Raw genomic sequence first — 19369 nt, 5'->3', positions numbered from 1 at the left:
CTTTCCTCTCAGCCATGTCCCAACTCCACACCTGATCTTAGAAATAGGACTTTGCATAAGGGAGAAGCTGGAATATGACCCGCCTGTGTTGTTAGTTTCGAAGATCATCATGCCACATTTCCCTTGTATTTGGAGCTTCCCGTTGGCCACAGAGCTCAGGCCATGTGTCACCACTGGAAGGGGGTCGCGGGCCATCCACCACGATGTCTCCAATGGCGCCGATGGCTTCCTACTCGCACTAAGGAAGGGATGCCTGTCCAGGGGTCCAACTCCAGCTTTCCTGACTTTAAATAACGTTCTCAGAAAATGCAAGCTACTTTCTTGCATTTTTAGTGTTTATTTATTTTGAGAAAGAGTGAGTGGGGGAGGGGCATGGACAGAGAGAATCCCAAGCAGGCTCCATGGTGCCAGTGCAGAGCCCGACTTGGGGCTGGAACCCAGGAACCGTGAAATCATGCCCTGAGCCAAAATCAAGAGTCAGACACTTAATCATCTGAGCCACCCAGGCACCCCTGCAAGCCACTCTTCCAAGGAAATAAATGTAGGCTATGAATACAATGGCACTTCTTGTGTGTAGCCACCCTTCATCTTCCTAAAGCCCTCAAATCCTTATTCCGCCCTCGGTTCTCTCAGTCACGTGACATTTACATGTCCCCTTTGCTCACATGTTATTTTCCTCAAGTTCTAACACACAGTTTCTTAACTTCAACGCTGCTGGTGTTGAGAGGCTGGATAATTCTTTGCTATGGATGTAGGGGGCTGCCCTGGGCACTGTAGGCTGTTCAACAGCATCCGTGGTCTCTACCCACTAGTTTCCAGAAGCATCCTCTGTTGTGACAACCAAAGATGTCTCCAGAAAGTGCCTAATGTGCCCTAGGGTGCCCCCTCATAAGTGTGACCGCTGTAGACAACTAATGGCTCATCCGCAATGCCTCTGGAAGACAGTAAGTATGACAGTGACGGAGACTACGTCCTATTGCATATGAATATACCCGGGGCTGGAGCACAGCCTGTCTTCGTGAAGTCCTCAGTCAATATTTATTACATTAAATTGCCTGAATCCAGTGTTTAAAAATTCCTTGAAATAGTGCAAAAGTTTTCCCTGTCATCACGATCTTCTTTCATGAGATGATGGTTTCTAGAGACAAGGACATTCCATAGATTGAACCACAGCCAGGAAACTTGGAATCCACATAAATCTTAATTATCATAATATGCAAAGGCAAAAAAAAAAAAAAACAAAAAAAAAAAACAAGAGCCAACCTGCGAGTGTCATAGGGAGATACAGCGTTCATGTTTACTCCATAACTCAAGGTTTAGGAGCAGAACAGACCAATTATTATCACAGAGGTTTATTTTCACATGGAAATTAGTCCATTTCCCTCTGCTTATAAACAGCCACCAGTGCATCAACCTTCCAGATAGTCTCTGGTGTGATATTTCCATGAAGAGAAGGCACAGGTGAGGGCTTCCTGGATCAAATCTCTCTCTTTCTGTGCACTTGGTCACCTCTGAAGGAGGTTGACCGTGGCACGTTCCTCGAACCTGACTCTTTCCCCGTAAAGAGAGATCACCTCATCTCCAGCCTTGTGAGTTCAGTGCACCTCGTGACAGATTTCTGTGTGGGCTTCAGGCTGTCCGTTTAGAATTGCAGAAATGGTCAAATCTGGGGAGGGGTTGTTTTCCAGGATGAGAAGCAAAAGTCCTGTTTTTAAAAAAAAATTTTAATGTTTATTTATTTTTGAGAGAGAGTGGGGGACCGACAGAGGGACAGGGAGACAGAGAATCCAAACTATGTGGTAGGATTCGTGCTATCAGCATAGAGCCCACCGTGGGGCTCGAACTCATGAACCGTGAGATCATGAGCTGAGCCAGAATCGGACTCTCAACTGAGTGAGCCACGCAGGTGCTCCCCAAAAGTCCTCTTTGGAGCATGTTAGATCGGACATGCCGGTAGATGTGAAAAGTGACATGATTGTCAACATCTGGAACTTTTCATAGAAATTGGGGTCCTAAATGTGTGTGTGTGTATGTGTTGTATTTTTTCATTGTGTTTCTAAGTGCTTTTCAAAGAGTTTCCTTCTCATTACCAGCTCCTCTTGGAGTTTCTATAAACGTGGTTGGGCCTCCTCCTTCTATAAAATTGTTTAGAAGAATACTCTGCTCGAGAGTAAGTCTTGTATAATAAAAGACATTCGAGCACAGCCAAAGTATCCATCCAGCGATAAATGAGTACAAATGCACACGGTGTAGCTACACAGCATGGAGGTTATTGTACAATAAAGTGTAAGTTGTGCCCCAAAATATCTTAAGTGCAAAAATGTCTTGAACCAGAAGCACGGAATGATTTCTGTACTATTTTTGCAGGGTTTTCCAGAGAAACAGAACAACACAAGGGTTTATTTTATGGAATTGATTTCCTTGATTGTGGACACTGGCAAGTCTGAACGTGTTAGTGCAGGTCAGCAGGCGGGATTTCCATGTTAAGAGGCAAAGTTATTTCTTTGCCAAGAATCATCAGTTGTTGGTTCATAAGGCCTTCAACAGATGAGATGAGGCCCACCATGTTGCTAAGGGTGATCCCCCATATACAGAGTCAGCTGAGTGTAGATGGGCACCATTCTACAAAACATACAACAACCACATCTCAACTCGGGTTGGATCAAATAAATGGGCACCATAGCCTAGCCAAAGCCAGGTTGACACATACAATTGATGGCCATGCTCTATTTATATTAAAAAGAAAGTAAATGTGTATGTGTGTGTGGTGGCGGGGGTGGGGGGGTGAATACATGTGACACTGAAAATATTTCACTGAAAGTAAGTCATTGCTGCAAAAGGAAAAGGTGTAACGTGTATGGTGTCCTCACTTGGAAGTAAAATCTGTGTTTTTTATAAAACCCAAACACATAAACACACAAACCCAAGAAATCCAATCTGATCTTCTATCCCAGAGTAAAGTTGGAGACAGCATCCGCAAGCTCAGGACCTTTCACACACTGGCCTGGAAAGGTGGGCTGGGGCCCCAAATTTGATGTGAGTCAACCTCAAACTACAGAGTTAGGGTCAACCTTTAGGCTTAGAACATCAGCTTCCTTTTACCTTTATATACTTGATGATCTTAAAGTACATTTTTAGGTTAACTTACTAATGTCATTTTATGTTAATTCTGGTATTTACCAATCAAAAAGAGACTCAAGAGCCCGTATCACTGCAGAAGGCAGCATGCATAGCTGCACATTTTTTTGAGAGCGATTCCATTACCAAGGGACTGAAAAGGATCATAGACTCACACATGCTGTTCGTAGGACTTCTTCCTGAAAAACGAGTCAGAGGCAAGCTGCTTTTATTACGTGACAGGGTCCTCAGCATTATGAGTTTCAAGTTGCTGAAAGGAATCTTAATGTTCAGTTATAAATCAATCCGTTAAAAGAGTGTTTCCTGTTTCATGATTTGGTTTTAAGTGAAAAGGTCTGGGTACAAAACCTCTAATATAATAGAGACCCATTTATGTGTGTGTGTGTGTGTGTGTGTGTGTGTGTGTGTGTGTGTATGTATATATGTAGATAGATACATATATATGTACATCTATCTATATATACATCTATGTATCTATCTGTCTATCTATGGAAAGATGTAACAGTAATAGCAAGGTTGAGGAAAGGGGATGGATGCATAGATGGATGGATGGATAGAGGGAGGGAGGGAAGGATGGAGGTGAGAGGTGGATGGATGGATGGATGGATAAATAGATGGATGGAGGTGAAGGATGGATATAGGGGAAGGGTGGATGGACGGATGGGTGGATGGGAAGGATGGACAGATGGAGGAGAGGGATGGATGGATGGATGGAGGGGAAGGATGAATATAGGGGAAGGGTGGATGGGAAGCATGGACGGATGGATGGATGGATGAATGGATGGTGGGGAGGAAGGGATAGATGGATGGATGGGAGGGAGGGAGGAATGGATGGATGGACAGACAGATGGATGGATGGATAGTGGGATGGATGGATGGATGGATGGATAGGTAAATGGATGGAGGGGAAGGATGGATATAGGGGAAGGGTGGATGGGTGGATGGGAAGGACGGATGGGTGGATGAGAAGGATGGACAGATGGAGGGGAGGGATGAATGGATCAATGGATGGAGAGGAAGGATGGATATAGGGGAAAGGTGGATGGACGGATGGGTGGATGGGAAGGATGGATGGATGGATGGATGGTGGGGAGGAAGGGATAGATGGATGGAGGGGAGGGAGGGATGGATGGATGGATGGGTGGACGGATGGATGGATGGATAGTGGGATGGATGGATGGTTGGATGGAGGAGAGGGAAGGGATGGATGGATTATGAAGGATATGTACATTGAAAAAATGGACACAAGAACACCAAAATTCTCATAGAAATTGGATAAATTGGACAAAACTCCCTGTGTCTCCTCTCCATCTCTCTTTTCCTGTGGAACTGATGGGTTAGATTTGCCTCAGTCTCTTAGGCTGATAAAGTCCAGGATCCCAGTGTTGGGCACAGCAGGACGGGTCTGTCAGTTAGGTTGCTATTGTTCTAGATGGCTTGTACCCACTAGCATGGCCTTTATTCTCAGTGTGACACATCCCGGACTTGAGAAGGCATTCTTGCCTCCTCTCTACTTCAATCCCTTCTGATCTTTGAGAAGCTCAGAATCCGGGGTGAGGCCATCTAACTAATGGAAGACAGCTCCTTTATAAATTCCTATACACAGTCTGGTACCCATTTTTATGGATGGAGGGTCTATAGAGGAGGGTTCTGCACTCATTGTGGGATATGGATGGATGAGATTTTCTTTCCCAGAAGAGGCTGGGAAACATTGCATGGTCCGGAACTTCTCAACCTGGGGAAAAACCCCATCTCTCTCTCTGGCTTTGGCTTACCATGATCTTCTTCTCCTCAACTGCTGAGCTGGAAAGGGGACTGGCATCCATGCCCGAACCCCATCAGCAGCCACAGTGATGTGGAGAAGCAGATACCACTAAGGCTCGTATAAAAAAAATCGAATATGCATACTAAAAACCTGTTCTGGGGGGCCTGGGTGGCTCCATTGGTGAAGCATCTGACTCTCGATCTCAGCTCCGGTCATTATCTCGCAGTTCATGGGTTCAAGCCCTGTGTCAGGCTCTCCTGACGGTGCAGAATCTGCTTGGGATTCTCTCTCACGCTCTCTCTGCCCCTCCCCTGCTTATGCTCTCTCTCCCTCTCTCAAAATGAATACATAAGCTTAAAAAAATCTCTTTTAACTCTCTAAATACAAATTTGATTTTGCAGAGCATTGTCTAGAAAACTTCATTTGAATATTGGGTTGGAATACATAAAAATCAAACATTTGTTGTAGGAGGAAAAGGTCATTGTGAACCGAGTTAGAAAACACATTTGGGGGCGCCTGGGTGGCGCAGTCGGTTAAGCGTCCGACTTCAGCCAGGTCACGATCTCGCGGTCCGTGAGTTCGAGCCCCGCGTCGGGCTCTGGGTTGATGGCTCAGAGCCTGGAGCCTGTTTCCGATTCTGTGTCTCCCTCTCTCTCTGCCCCTCCCCCGTTCATGCTCTCTCTCTGTCCCAAAAAAAAATAAATAAACGTTGAAAAAAAAAAAAATTTAAAAAAAAAAAAAAAAAAAAGAAAACACATTTGGACACTATATTTCCCAGAAGAATAATGAAGAGTTAAGTCTGTTAGTTACGGATAATTAACCAATTACTCATTCTATGATATACTCTTCCTTATGATTTTCTCACCACCATTTTCTTTTCTGTAGCTTATGTTATCGTAACCATACGGTCTACAATACACAGATACAAAACACGTGTGAATGGACTGTTTATGTGGTCGGTTGTGCTCCTGGTCAAAGGATGGCTGTTGCTTTTTTTCGGGGGGAGTCAGATGCTCTACGTGGGTCTTCAAAGGTGTAGGGCTGGGCGTTGTTCAGGGGTACCTTGTAGTCATACACCCTGGTAAGTCTGTTCCGGAAATGCAGCAGCCCTGTTGGGACTGGAACGATGAACCCAACTCACATTCACAGTGTGAGGGGTGCCACCTTTTTCATGGGGTCGGAGGGACACAGCCTTCCGGTGGGAATGTTGATGTGTCCCTCAGGCCGTGGACCAGCTCTGTGCTGGGACAATCCCATCTGCTCATGCTTCAGCCTCCGTGTTGCCCCCACTCTGGCAGGGCCTCAACGTGTCGGAGACAGATCCTCAAGACGATTTAGATCAATTCCCTCGTAATGGTGATACCTGGACGGGAGTGACACCTGACGTTTTGGGATTGCTTTTCCAGTTTGGTGCCCCTCCTTTACGCATTTTTGTGCTTCTTGTCTATTTTTTCTATCTATTTTCATTTCTCATTATTACTGGCAATTACACCCTACGAGTTATTGGTGGATTCTAAATTATAGAATATTAAACGGTCACTGGGGTATTTTTTGTGGCCAAAGTAAATTGAGAAAAAACTAGCAGGGAATGTATCTATCAACCCATCAGTCCACACACACACACACACACACACACACACACACACACACACACACACATCTTGTGGATAAAGAATCTTGACTTTGAACATTTTTGTGAGAAACGGGTAAGAAGGTAGGCTTCAAAGATGGCTCACCTGGGAACGGTTTTTGGAGCCGGGGGTTGTCTCCTAAAAACGCACAGTTGCTGAGCAAGATAAAAATGCCCCCACTTAGGGCCACCTGGGGGACTCAGTCGGTTAACCGTCTGACTTTGGCTCAGGTCATGATCTCACGGTTCATGAGTTCGAGCCCCACGTCAGGCTCTGTGCTGACAGCTCGGAGCCTGGAGCCTGCTTCGCATTCTGTGTTTCCCACTGTCTCTGCCCCTCCCCGCTCACACTCTGTCTTTCTCTCTCAAGTATAAATAAACGTTAAACAAATTTTTTAAGTGCCCCCACTTAGAACACACAGCACTGGAGAACGGACTGAATAATACTCGCGTTGAAGCTTCAGCATTCATAGTAGCCAACTTGAGGGTTCAGTGTGTGCTTTCAAGCATCGTGTATTATCAGGTGCTTACTCACACTGGGTTGCAAAGAAATTAGAAAGAGGAGGAGCTCTAGATGACAACTTAGAGCTTTCTTCAGGGCAATTTAATTATAAAACTGAAGATCCCTCAGACATTGTCTCATAATGAGATAGCGGTATGCAACACGGGAATGAAACAGATCCTATCTTTAAAGGAGATGTGACCTCGTGGCTTTTATTCAGGTGTTCACAGTACGTCTTCCACCAGAAACACCATTTCGACATAAATAGATGCAGCTTCTGAGGACTAACTTTATTATCAACCGCAAAGAAGGGAACATAATCCCATTTAAAAAGAAAGAAAGCATGTCCCAATCTTGGTGGGACCTTGATTTATTTTTGCTTACCCTTTAGAGATAATACATTGTGATGAAAGAAGTCTTTGAAGGAACGAGAAACAGAAATGAGCTGAATTATTCATTTTTATGAAACCTATTATAGTAGGTTTATAAGACTCCATAGCACTTAGCCGGAATATATCAGAGTAACTCCATTTAAAAATATTTGGACAGAAAGAGATTACACTATTAAGCAACTTGGTAGATAACTTTCCACTCTATTCTTGGTATGCCAGAGACTGGATGTCATGTTTTTCAATGGGGCCTTGGCTGGTGTGAAGGAAAATGAGGCAAACAGATGAAATTCCTCTATTGGGAACCATTGTGTAATTCAGTTTGTAAACCATTTGTTTTGTAAGTGGCAACCCCAGTTTTGAGTCCTCTAATCCCCCTGAGTAGCTAAAATGCAGCACGTTCTATTCAGAATACTGTTTCAGAGGGAACATGTCACCCCGATGATCCGCCATGGTCCTCTGTAAATAGACAAAGGCCTTAGGAAGCTGTTACTCCCAACTTCAGACAAGTTGAACTCACAGATTTGCCCAGAAACCAACCCACCTACCGACAGATACTCTCTTCCAGATCTTTATAGTATGATCATAATGTTGCGTACAGGAAATTTATTTATCCACCTGCTATAAATACCAAAAAGGAAGTTAAAATGACCCTCAGGGGCGCCTGGGTGGCTCAGTCGGTTAAGCAGCTGACTTCAGCTCAGGTCATGATCTCGCGGTTTGTGAGTTTGAGCCCCGTGTCGGGCTCTGTGCTGACAGCTCGGAGCCTGGAGCCTGGTTTGGATTCTGTGTCTCCCTCTCCCTCTGTTCCTCCCTGCCCGCACTCTGTCTCTCTCTCAAAAATAAATAAAGATTAAAAAAATTAAAAAAAAAAAAAGTGTTCTGTATTTAGGTCCTTCGTCCAACACGCTGTTCCTTCTGTGGCAAAGACCTGCCCGTGCTGTTCCCAAACCATTTTTCCTTCCCTAATAATAGGCATATAGCTGGACGGTGCTGTAAGGTCACACACTGAACTATTAAAAAAGAGACAAGCGGGGTGCCTGGGTGGATTGGTCGGTTAAGCGTCCCACTTCAGCTCAGGTCACGATCTCGCGGTCTGTGAGTTCGAGCCCCGCGTCAGGCTCTGGGCTGATGGCTCAGAGCCTGGAGCCTGTTTCCGATTCTGTGTCCCTCTCTCTCTGCCCTTCCCCCGTTCATGCTCTGTCTCTCTCTGTCTCAAAAATGAATAAACGTTAAAAAAAAAAAAAATTAAAGGGGCGCCTGGGTGGCGCAGTCGGTTAAGCGTCCGACTTCGGCCAGGTCACGATCTCGCGGTCCGTGAGTTCGAGCCCAGCGTCGGGCTCTGGGCTGATGGCTCAGAGCCTGGAGCCTGTTTCCGATTCTGTGTCTCCCTCTCTCTCTGCCCCTCCCCCGTTCATGCTCTGTCTCTCTCTGTCCCAAAAATAAATAAACGTTAAAAAAAAAAAAATTAAAAAAAAAAAAAGAGACAAGACTCCCCGTTGAACACACAACCTAAGTACAGTTTCAACCTCATCCGGGAATGGCATCTTTTATTTCAATATTTTAAATATTTTTTTAAAGTTTATTTTGAGAGAGAAAGAGAGCAGGAGCTGGGGAGGGGCAGAGGGAGAGTAAGAGGGACAGAATCCTAAGTAGGCTGCACGCTGTCAGCTTTGAGCCTGATATGGGGCTTAAACCTGTGAACTGCAAGGTCATGGTCTGAGCTGAAGTTGGACGCTTAACGATGCAGCCACTCAGGAGCCCCTTGGGTCAATGGTGTTTTTTTTGTTTTTAATTTTTTCAAATGTTTATTTATGACAGAGACAAAGCATGAGCGGGGGAGGGGCAGAGAGAGAGAGGGAGACACAGAATCTGAAGCAGGCTCCAGGCTCTGAGCTGTCAGCACAGAGCCCGACGTGGGGCTCGAACCCATGAACCCCAAGATCAGGACCTGAGCCGAAGTCGGACGCTCAACCGACTGAGCCACCCAGGAGCCCCTTGGTTCAATGTTTTTGATCAAAGATCAGCCGAGGGACAGCTCAAGGGCTCATATCTGTTTAATTGCTAAGTACATACAATACATTGCACAAATTAAATCTGTACAAATATCATGTTGATCAATGATGTATATTTTTACATAAATTGATCATTTTACTGAGTATTAAAAAAATTAACAATATTCTATATGAAAGGCTATGTAATATTCATCACATAGTAGAAATGAAGTTGCTCCTGGGCTGGGGACCACACTCTGCAAACCGCATCCTAACTGGTCTCATCCTTTTTTTTTAACATTTATTTATTTTTGAGACAGAGAGAGACAGAGCATGAACAGGGGAGGGTCAGAGAGAGGGAGACACAGAATCTGAAACAGGCTCCAGGCTCTGAGCTGTCAGCACAGAGCCCGACACGGGGCTCGAACTCACGGACCGCGAGATCGTGACCTGAGCCGAAGTCGGACGCTCAACCGACTGAGCCACCCAGGCACCCCTAGTCTCATCCTCTTTTAATCAACATTTATACAGGGTGAAATCCCAAACATTGCTGTTATGAAAGTTATAGTCTAAAGGGGGAGGGAAAGTTTACTTATCATGGGCAGAAGGAGCCCAGTGAATACTGCATTGAGCCTACATGGTCATGGTATATTGTACATATGTGTGTGTGTGTTTGTCATTTTTTTATGGCTGAGTAAAGACGATGACTTATATGTTGCACAAATACACACTGTGGAGCATGATTATTTCTATTTGTCCATCAAAGGCTGTTCCTTTTTACATCTAGCAAAGATGATAAACACCACTTAAAACTTATATATATGTGTATAGTTTAAGCATATACATATATATACGTATATACATATATATACGTATATACATACATATATATATACATATATATATGTATGTATATACGTATATATATATTCACAGAAACCATTCACAGGTTTTCTTCTTTTGCATTCACAGCATAGCAAATAGAAAAGACAGCTTCATTAACAACGAGACGGATACCCACCTGGTTTCTGGGTGCAGAATGTTCTGGGCAAGCCTGGGCCAGTAGATTAGTGCCAACCTGAAAAATTGATACGATTAGAAACAGGTGTAAATATGATTGCCAACCGACAGAGCCGTCCCCCGAAAAATAGTGCTCCGTTTGCAACCGCAACTACAACCCTTGATGTGCGTATCCTTCAAGCGCGAGATAATTTCCTCTCCTGTCTGATACCTTCGTTTCCTAACGTTCAAAATGCACCAGCCACGAAACACACATGGGGCTCGGAACATTAATAAGGGGTTGGAACATGTTTCTTCCTGAAGGTTTTATATATCTTCAGACACACTCTCATGTGAGGCCGCATGGATAGGTGATAAACCCAGTTCTCAAGGAATGTAACGGGCGTGAAAGTAAGATATTGGAGTTTGTATTTACTCTGTAAGTCAGACGCCTGACCTTAAAGTCTCTGACTTCAGAAAGACAAGCCATTCCAGGTAGAAAGCACAGGCTTACTACTCACTTCCCCTGAGGAGTCAAAATTATATATATGTTTGCATGAGGGAGACTTAGAGCCCAGAATCCTTTTGCAGAATGGTGGTCTTAAAAAGACAAAAAATAAAAAACTGTACTTATCGAGGGTATAAATTAGAGAGTTACATGAAGGGCAGTCCTGACCACGAAATCAAAAATGCATAATTTCCCTGAAGAAAGACGACATCTTTTGGAGACTGAGGTATAGGGTGCGTTAAATTAAGTAAATGCTGGGGCACCTGAGTGGCTCAGTCGGTTGAGCGTCCGACTTCGGCTCAGGTCACGATCTCGCGGTCCGTGAGTTCGAGCCCCGCGTCGGGCTCTGGGCTGATGGCTCAGAGCCTGGAGCCTGTTTCCAATTCTGTGTCTCCCTCTCTCTCTGCCCCTCCCCCGCTCATGCTCTGTCTCTCTCTGTCTCAAAAATAAATAAACGTTAATTAAAAAAATAAAAAAAAATTAAGTAAATGCTGCACCCAGAAAGCATGCCTCTTCTCGGATGCTAAAAACATCCCAGACTGACAGCAAGTTAAGGACTCCGTGTCCCAGGCCCTGAAAACAAGCAAGGTGACTTTTTCCTATGTATTTGAGGGATCCGAACTTGTCGGCTGGGTTACAAACCTCATACTGCGTTTAATTATCTTCAGCAATGTCCACACCTGATGTACCATGGAAATTTTCAGAGAGTCCCAAAGCAGGTAATCGATAGATTATAAGCTTAAGAAACAAGATGCTCGTCAACCATCTCCTTGCGAGTCCAAATGAGAAAGGAAGATATTCTGAAATACGAGTTTTGGGTCTCGTAAGGCTCCACATTACACAAAGAATGTATGGACAAGTTGAGATGACTTTGATCCATGGATTTCTTGCATTTGAGGAATTTCTCGAGGGACATGAAAAAATGAGAAACTAAAATGTCAACCAGAAAAAGTGTCCCAGGTTAGTTTATAAGGTTTGTTGACAATACTCATATTTTTCTTTTCTATAAACTAAGCCGATAGTAATTTCAGTAGCAATAGATGCTTCCAGTATAAACAGAGGGCTTACGTGTTCACGTCACAGTGAACTTAACGAGCAGGAGTATATAGAATAGCCATTGGTGTAGGAAGACTTCCATGAAATCATCAATGATTTTATTTTCATTTGTGTCATTTCATATATTTAATTTAATTAATTTATTTATTTTTGGTGTTTACTTATTTTTGAGAGAGAGACAGAGATAAAGCGTGAACAGGGGAGGAGCAGAGAGAGAGGAGAGAGAGAGGGAGACACGGAATCTGAAGGAGGCTCCAGGCTCTGAGCTGTCAGCACAGAGCCTGACGCGGGGCTCGAACCCACAAACCGTGAAATCATGACCTTTGCTGAAGTTGCACTCTTAACCCACTGAGCTACCCCAGGCGCTCCTCATGTATTTTAAATCTGTGGGTTTTATCTCCAAAATGTAATCATTTCAATCCATCATCTTAAATAATACATCAACCTCGCATAATTTATAAAGCACGACCTCACCTCTTGAATTATTTCTCCATAAAATAAGCTTAGTTTCTCACATATATATTTAATTTAAGCTTAAGAGGTGCTCCTTAATATTTCACATTGAATTTACACAGTCTCCCTCAACACTAAACTGACGGAGTCTTCCCCCCAGTGAAGAACTTAGTGCAGAAACATCCCACCTCTACAAGGCACATTGAGTAAACATTCATCGTGTTGAGCCCTGCGGAAAATTCTGTGCCCATAAGTGCAGCCTATGCAATTGACTAACATGCCCAGATACTTTTCTAAGATAGAATTTCCATTTTTGCACCGATGGAAAGGCCCCTAAATTAAATTAATGGAGGCCTCCAAAGGTCACGTCCTCCGAGTCAGGTACTTCACAGGCTGACGGGGAGACCACACAATCTTGCTTTCGCTACGTCTTAGAATTTTCACTTGACTTCAGAGTAAATGGAAAGAAGAGACCGAGTTATTGAGTGAAAGCCATGGGTGAAAATGAGCCTCTTCTTTCTTGCCTTGGGCGTGGTTTGCGATCCCCTGCATTCTTGCTCATTTAACCCTGATTCCGTGGTTTGCGATCCCCTGCATTCTTGCTCATTTAACCCTGATTCCATTCTTTGATTCTGTCCTCCATTTATCAGTATTCGTGAGGACTCTCTTCCATTTTGCAAACAAGATCAACCGTCTTGGGAATGCAAGAAGACGGCAAGGGCTATGAGAACCTTCTCCAGCCTACCGGGATTTCATGAGGCTTTCCCTGGGCAGGCTTCCCTGGTTTCACTGTGCACACTGCCTCCTGAAGGATTACTCTGGGGGAGATCACCCTCTGCCACAAGGTCAGCCCTCACTCCAGTTCCCTCCTGGATTTCATAGTCCTACAAACCACCTGTAATTCATAAACGCATTCGACAGCCTACTTTCAGTATGCATCGACCCGATTCCTTTGTTGTTTAACACTCTTCCTTCCGTATTTCCGTCTGAAGATGTGGGAATATCTGCTAACCCTTTTTCACCCCATAAATAACACACTTGTCTTGCCACGTTTCCTCACCTTCTTTTCCAACCCCATGCATCTGACGACCTTGTATAATTACCCTCTCATTCGGCCGTCTTCAACACACAGCTTCTGCAGAATCCCCATAGCTTTTCTAAAAAGTTGGACGTGGTCATGTCTCCCTGGAGATCGGACAGCATCTCAGGCCTGGAAGGTCTGTTGTCATTTTATGGGTTTTGTTGACGGGTCTGAACACACAGCCTCGGCTGTACCATTTAGAGACAATGATACCAGTCAATCGGAAGAAACTGTTGCCCATAAGTTAGGAACATACAGGTTAGATCAAATACTAAAAGGGAAACTTGTCTTCTGTCATTACATCCAGACTCTGTGATCTCCTACACAACTGGAGAATGTCAATGTGTGTTTTCCCCATTTTTACATGGCATTTGGAGAACATTAGTTATGGGGCACCTGGGTGGCTCAGTCACTTAAGTGTCTGACTCTTGATTTCAGCTCAGGTCATGATCTCACGGTTGGTGAGTTCGAGCCCCACGTCGGGCTCTGTGCTGACCGTCTGGAGCCTGCTTCAGATTCTGTGTCTCTGTCTCTTTCTCTTTCTGCCCCTCCCCCACTCTCTCTGTCTCTCTCTCTCAAAATAAATAAATAATATATTTTTAAAAAAAGAACCACTATGTGTTCATAGTACAAAATGCTCCCAGCCTCAATAAAATTCAAATGTCAAAAGTAAACTTTGAAAACCAGTGCAAATGTACTTATAATGAGACTCCTATGTTTAGTAGATTAGCACAAGAAAGTGTTCAAATTGCTTTCCTTTTTAATTTTAAAAAAAATTTTAAGTTTTTTCTCTTTTCAAGTTGTTTTAAATTAAAATTCAGCGTTCTCTTTTTATTTAAAGTGGAACTTGAAAATATTTTAAAATGCACTTTAGTCTGTATTTTTAAGTGTAAGATTTTTTTCCTGTTTATAAAAATAAGGCATGCGATAAAAAGAGCATTGTCATTAAAACTTACAACACCATGGGGCGCCTGGGTCGCTCAGTCGTTGAGCGTCCAATGTCGGCTCAAGTCATGATCTCGTGGTCTGTGACTTTGAGCCCCGCGTCAGGCTCCATGCTGACAGCTCAGAGCCTGGAGCCTGTTTCAGATTCTGTGTCTCCCTCTCTCTCTGCCCTTCCCCAGCTCATGCTCTGTGTCTCTCTCTCTGTCAAAAATAAGTAAACATTAAGAAAAATTAAAAAAAAAAAACTTACAACATCAAACACTTAAGCATTCCTCTCTGATGAACGGATTCATGATTTATGCCTAATCCCGTTGGGTTTTCTTTCCCTGGGGCTTTAATGTGAGTTAAGTAAATATCCTTCGTAGAAGGTCCGATCCTGAAGATCTGAGAATCTACAGCATGTTTTTGATAAAATCCAGTTCAGGGAAAAACATCATACTTTTCTGTTGTATCACAAAGTCCTTCTTTGCAGACAAAACAGATGAGGCCATCCCCGTTTGGGTACATTTTGCCCATGACTGGCTGAAATGTGGACATTCCCCCTTTTAACATATAATATGGCATTGTGACAGTTGGACCCAAGGAGCTTTGATTTGACCACAGACCAAAGGTCCAGCATTGTTGATGAGCAAAACTCTGCTATTTTGTTTCAAGAGAGCACATGGTCTGGACCATGAACATCGTCCCGGAGTGTAGCTTGACCCCATGAGGGGTGTGTATAGCCGGGCCGAGGGTCACTGTAACTCCCCATGATCTCAGTGCTCTGTGCATGGGGTGCTGGGTTGGGTGGCCATCAGCATGACTAATGCATGCCCAGGAAAATGAAGACAGGGCTTCAGTCTGGCATTGAGAGGACAGTTTACCCCTGCTACTCGTAGATTTCAAACCATCCAGGATCTTAGTGGGGGCCGGGAAGTGTAAAGTTGTAAGATTCACTGGGTGGTGGGTAAATAAAATGAAATGGAATAGCATTCAATAAAATAAAATAAAATTGAATTAAATTAAATTAAACTAAATTAAGTTAAATTCACTGGGTCCTCTTTATTGAACTATCTTTAACGGGCTAAAGTAGCAGAATATTTTTACGCAACGCCGACTTCTCCCTTTCCCCAAATGATGTGCAGGACCGAGGCTATATTACAGTTTTACTGAGAGCAATAGAATTTCAAGGATCTCCTTGACGTTTTCTTCAATAAATATATTTTCCACATCAGCTGTTTTGAGTTATGTTGCTGGGATTTCCCCCCACCCCCGCCAGTCGTCACACAGAACATATTTTTTGGATGGTTTCCAAGAGTTAAGACGACGCCCTGTCATTTGTGACGATTTGATTCAGATGGCACAGGTCCAGGAGTGGGGTGATGGGGAATCACCAGAATGGGCTGTTCCTATTATTTCAAGGGAAATAGATGATGGAAATCCAATAAAAACCAGACCACTAGCAAAAGGGATATGTAAAATAACTTGTAAGAAATTCCGTGGCGAGGGGAAAAGTTAAGGAAAAGCCAGCCAGTTCTCCTTTTTAAAGACAAAAAGTTGAAACTGTTATTTGGAACCAGAGGTTGGATCGCCTGCGTTTAACATTTCTAAGTAAAAGGATTCTTATTGGTCCATTTTCAAAGGTCCGAATCTTTAAGTTTTACATGATATTTGTACACATATGTGTGTTGTCTATTATCAAGAGATTGACTCTTATATTCTGGAAAAACCACGTGCTCGAATTGTTGAACCACGTGTGTGACCGATTCCCATACGAATGGGGATACTTAGATTATTTCTGGGATGGGAGACACAGTTAACAATCATCTGGTCGAAGTCTCTGGTCGTTCACGCATTTTCCCAACATTCCACCGATTTACTGTCCCGCCTACGCCTGTGCATTTCTAGGGACAGGAGATTCGATGCCTTGAAGGATACAAAGGAGAATTTGTAACGTTTTACTGAGACATGACAGAAGGGTACATTTGATAACACAAAACACTGCCTGTGTATTCATTCAAGATTAAGAGAAAACCATCGGATCTTTACCCTCTCCTGAGTTAAATGAGATAAGCCATACTTGATTGCAGTGGGTTCCAAATATATTCTGTTTCATTGTGCTTGCAAAGCTAAAGTAGGTTCCTATAGTTTTGGGGTGTTTGTTTGTTTTTTTTTTTTTACAATATTGGTGCACTGTATTGTGAAAGTGTCTAACACCAAAGCAAATGTCCTGCTTTAAAATTCTGTCGCTTTTCGGGGCACCTGGGTGGTTCAGCTGGTTGAGTGTCCAACTTTGGCTCAGGTCATGATCTCACCGTTCGTGGGTTCGAGCCCCACGTCGGGCTCTGTGCTGACAGCTCGGAGCCTGGAGCCTGCTTCCGATTCTGTGTCTCTCTCTCTCCCTGCCCCTCCCCTGCTCACACTCTGTCATTCTGTCAAAAATAAATAAACATTTGGGGTGCCTGGGTGACTCAGTCGGTTGAGCGTCCGACTTTGGCTGAGGTCATGATCTCCTCCCCCACTCACGCTCTGTCTCTGTCTCTCAAAAATAAATAAATGTAAAAGAATAAAAAAAAAATTATGTCACTTTTCCAATCTCTCATGCTAAAGTTCTTGTTCTCAAATAGACAGAAATATTTTTCAAGCCACCCCACCCCCCTTTTTTCCTAATTGGGCTTTTAAAAATATTCCCAGGGGGATATTGATTATCCAGTGTGAGTTAAAGGCAGGGACGTCTGTCTGGGTCAGTCGGTAGATCATGAGACTCTTGATTTCAGGGTTCTGAGTTCAAGCCCCACATTGGCTGTACAGATGACTTTTAAATAAGATCTTTTAAATAAAAGGCAGTTTAAGAAAGATAGGTTTCTTATTATTATTACCTGTCGCATTACAAAATACAAGGATGGACGGCAGGGGGAAATACATTGACGTTCAGCTGTGTCGATCATTCATTGTGTGAGCTGGTATAGATCACGTTTCTTTCTGAAATATCCTCTTCCCAGTGTGGTCTTTCCTACCTTTTATTATGTTTTCATCTTTCCAGTGTTGCCATCCTGGTAAGAAAAAAACCAAACCACAATAGCGTCAAGTTTAGAGTTCTAACCATGGTCCGGGATACACGTGCGGACCTCTTTGGCGATCCAGTTGACAGGCACCATTGTGTGATTTCAGGTGATGAGTCGGTACTTGGATAGATTGCATTAGCGTGAGCACGGGAGCCTGAGCTAGCACCGCGTGCATCCTGTCACATAATTACCATTTCTCTTCTTGGGCGGAGAGCTTGGAACATCTGCTCTCTTAGCAGTTTGGAAGTGTGTGATACACGAGGGTTGCCTATAATCTGTGCACCTGATCGGTAGAATTCACGTATCGGTCGCACGCTCTACCCTTAAGCAACGTTCTCTCACCCGCTGTGCTCCTGGGAACCTCCATCCTACTGTGTTTACGAGTTAGACTTTTGTTTTTTCTGTTTTAAGATTCCATGTATAAGTGAGACGTTCCAGTATTTGCCCTTCCCTCAGCTCAACGCAATCCTGGTCCCTCCCTGTTCCCACGGCTTTATCTACACAACGGCCCTAAGTATACTCACCAACGTGATGCATCATCCATCAGCACCACCTCGTTCCAGAGCTTTCCTTCTTGCCCTGCAAGCAAACCCACCTCCCAGAAAGCGGTCACTTCTCCCGCTTCCCTCCTGCCAGCCTCTGGTACCCACACATCTGCTGTGTGTCTGCACAGATTTCGCAATTCCGGACCGTTCGCGTGAACGCGGTCACACCCTCTGTGTCCTCCTGTAGTTCTTTACCCCATGCTATGGTTTCAAGGTAGAGTGCGTGAGAGCTCGCTCCATTCTGCGTTCCAACCATATCCTGTCTTACGGATGGAACCCATTCTGTGCGTCCGTTTGTCCGTTGATGGACATCTGGACCACTTCTGCTGTTTGCTGCTGTCGATAGGGATTCCATGGTCCTCCGTGCACACGTGTCTGTGGAAACACCTGCTCACGATCTCTTCCCTCTATACCCAGGACGGGAGTTGCTGGGTCCTCCTCTACTGGGTATTGCTTGTTATGTTTTTGTTTTTGTTTTTTATTTCCACACACTTAAATGTGATTTCCAGAGGCATACGTAAGCACGAAATTTAAAGACATTCTTTGTTGCTATGAAACGAGTAGTGTGCATTTAAGTAATCATTTTCTACTGCACTCAGTATATAGACGCAGGGTGTCTGAAAACATGAGCAAAATATATTTTGATGTGCAGATTTGGGCATGATTAATCCGTTCTCAGCATGGGGTGCTCTTGGAGCCAAGTCTGCTCTAAATTCACTTAAATAGGAGACACCCCGCCCATTAAACATGACCTAGGAATCCACAGGCGCTTGGAAACAGTTCGAGCGTGAACTCTGTGGTGCACACCAGATATTCCCGGCAATTCTCCCTGTGTCACTTCTCCGGCAATCGTCACTTGCAGGCCACAGACACCTTCGTGGGCTGCACCGTTTCTGTAACACAAATCTGTGCCAAGATTGAATTATTTATAGGATAATACATTGGTTAAAACGTCTGCCAGTCTCACTCAAAGAACTATTTTTTTTTTTTGCCTTGTTAACAAAGATTGACTAGTACAAACATGTAGCAACATATTCACCGAACTACCGTGCAAAAGCAAGGGGTAAGGCTTCCGTGAAAGTCTCCAGGCACAACGAACAAAAAGAAACATCCTGATGGACGGATGAAGGTGTGCTCACTGCTCTCACATACCTGCGGAAAGGCCTCCCCTGCTGGAGCCCCAGATCCGTCTAGCACATGTGATGTGATGAATTAGGGAACGGGACAGCTTAAGGAGCCCCAGACTGGTCCCCGTCCTCTGTTGCTCTAACTCTTAACATTTGTTTGCATAACTGAGTGCAGCAGCCGGACAGGGTAATT

This window comes from Leopardus geoffroyi, chromosome X, assembly GCF_018350155.1.
Source record: "Leopardus geoffroyi isolate Oge1 chromosome X, O.geoffroyi_Oge1_pat1.0, whole genome shotgun sequence".
Lineage (NCBI taxonomy): Eukaryota > Metazoa > Chordata > Mammalia > Carnivora > Felidae > Leopardus > Leopardus geoffroyi.
Note: the sequence above shows the minus strand (reverse complement) of the source record.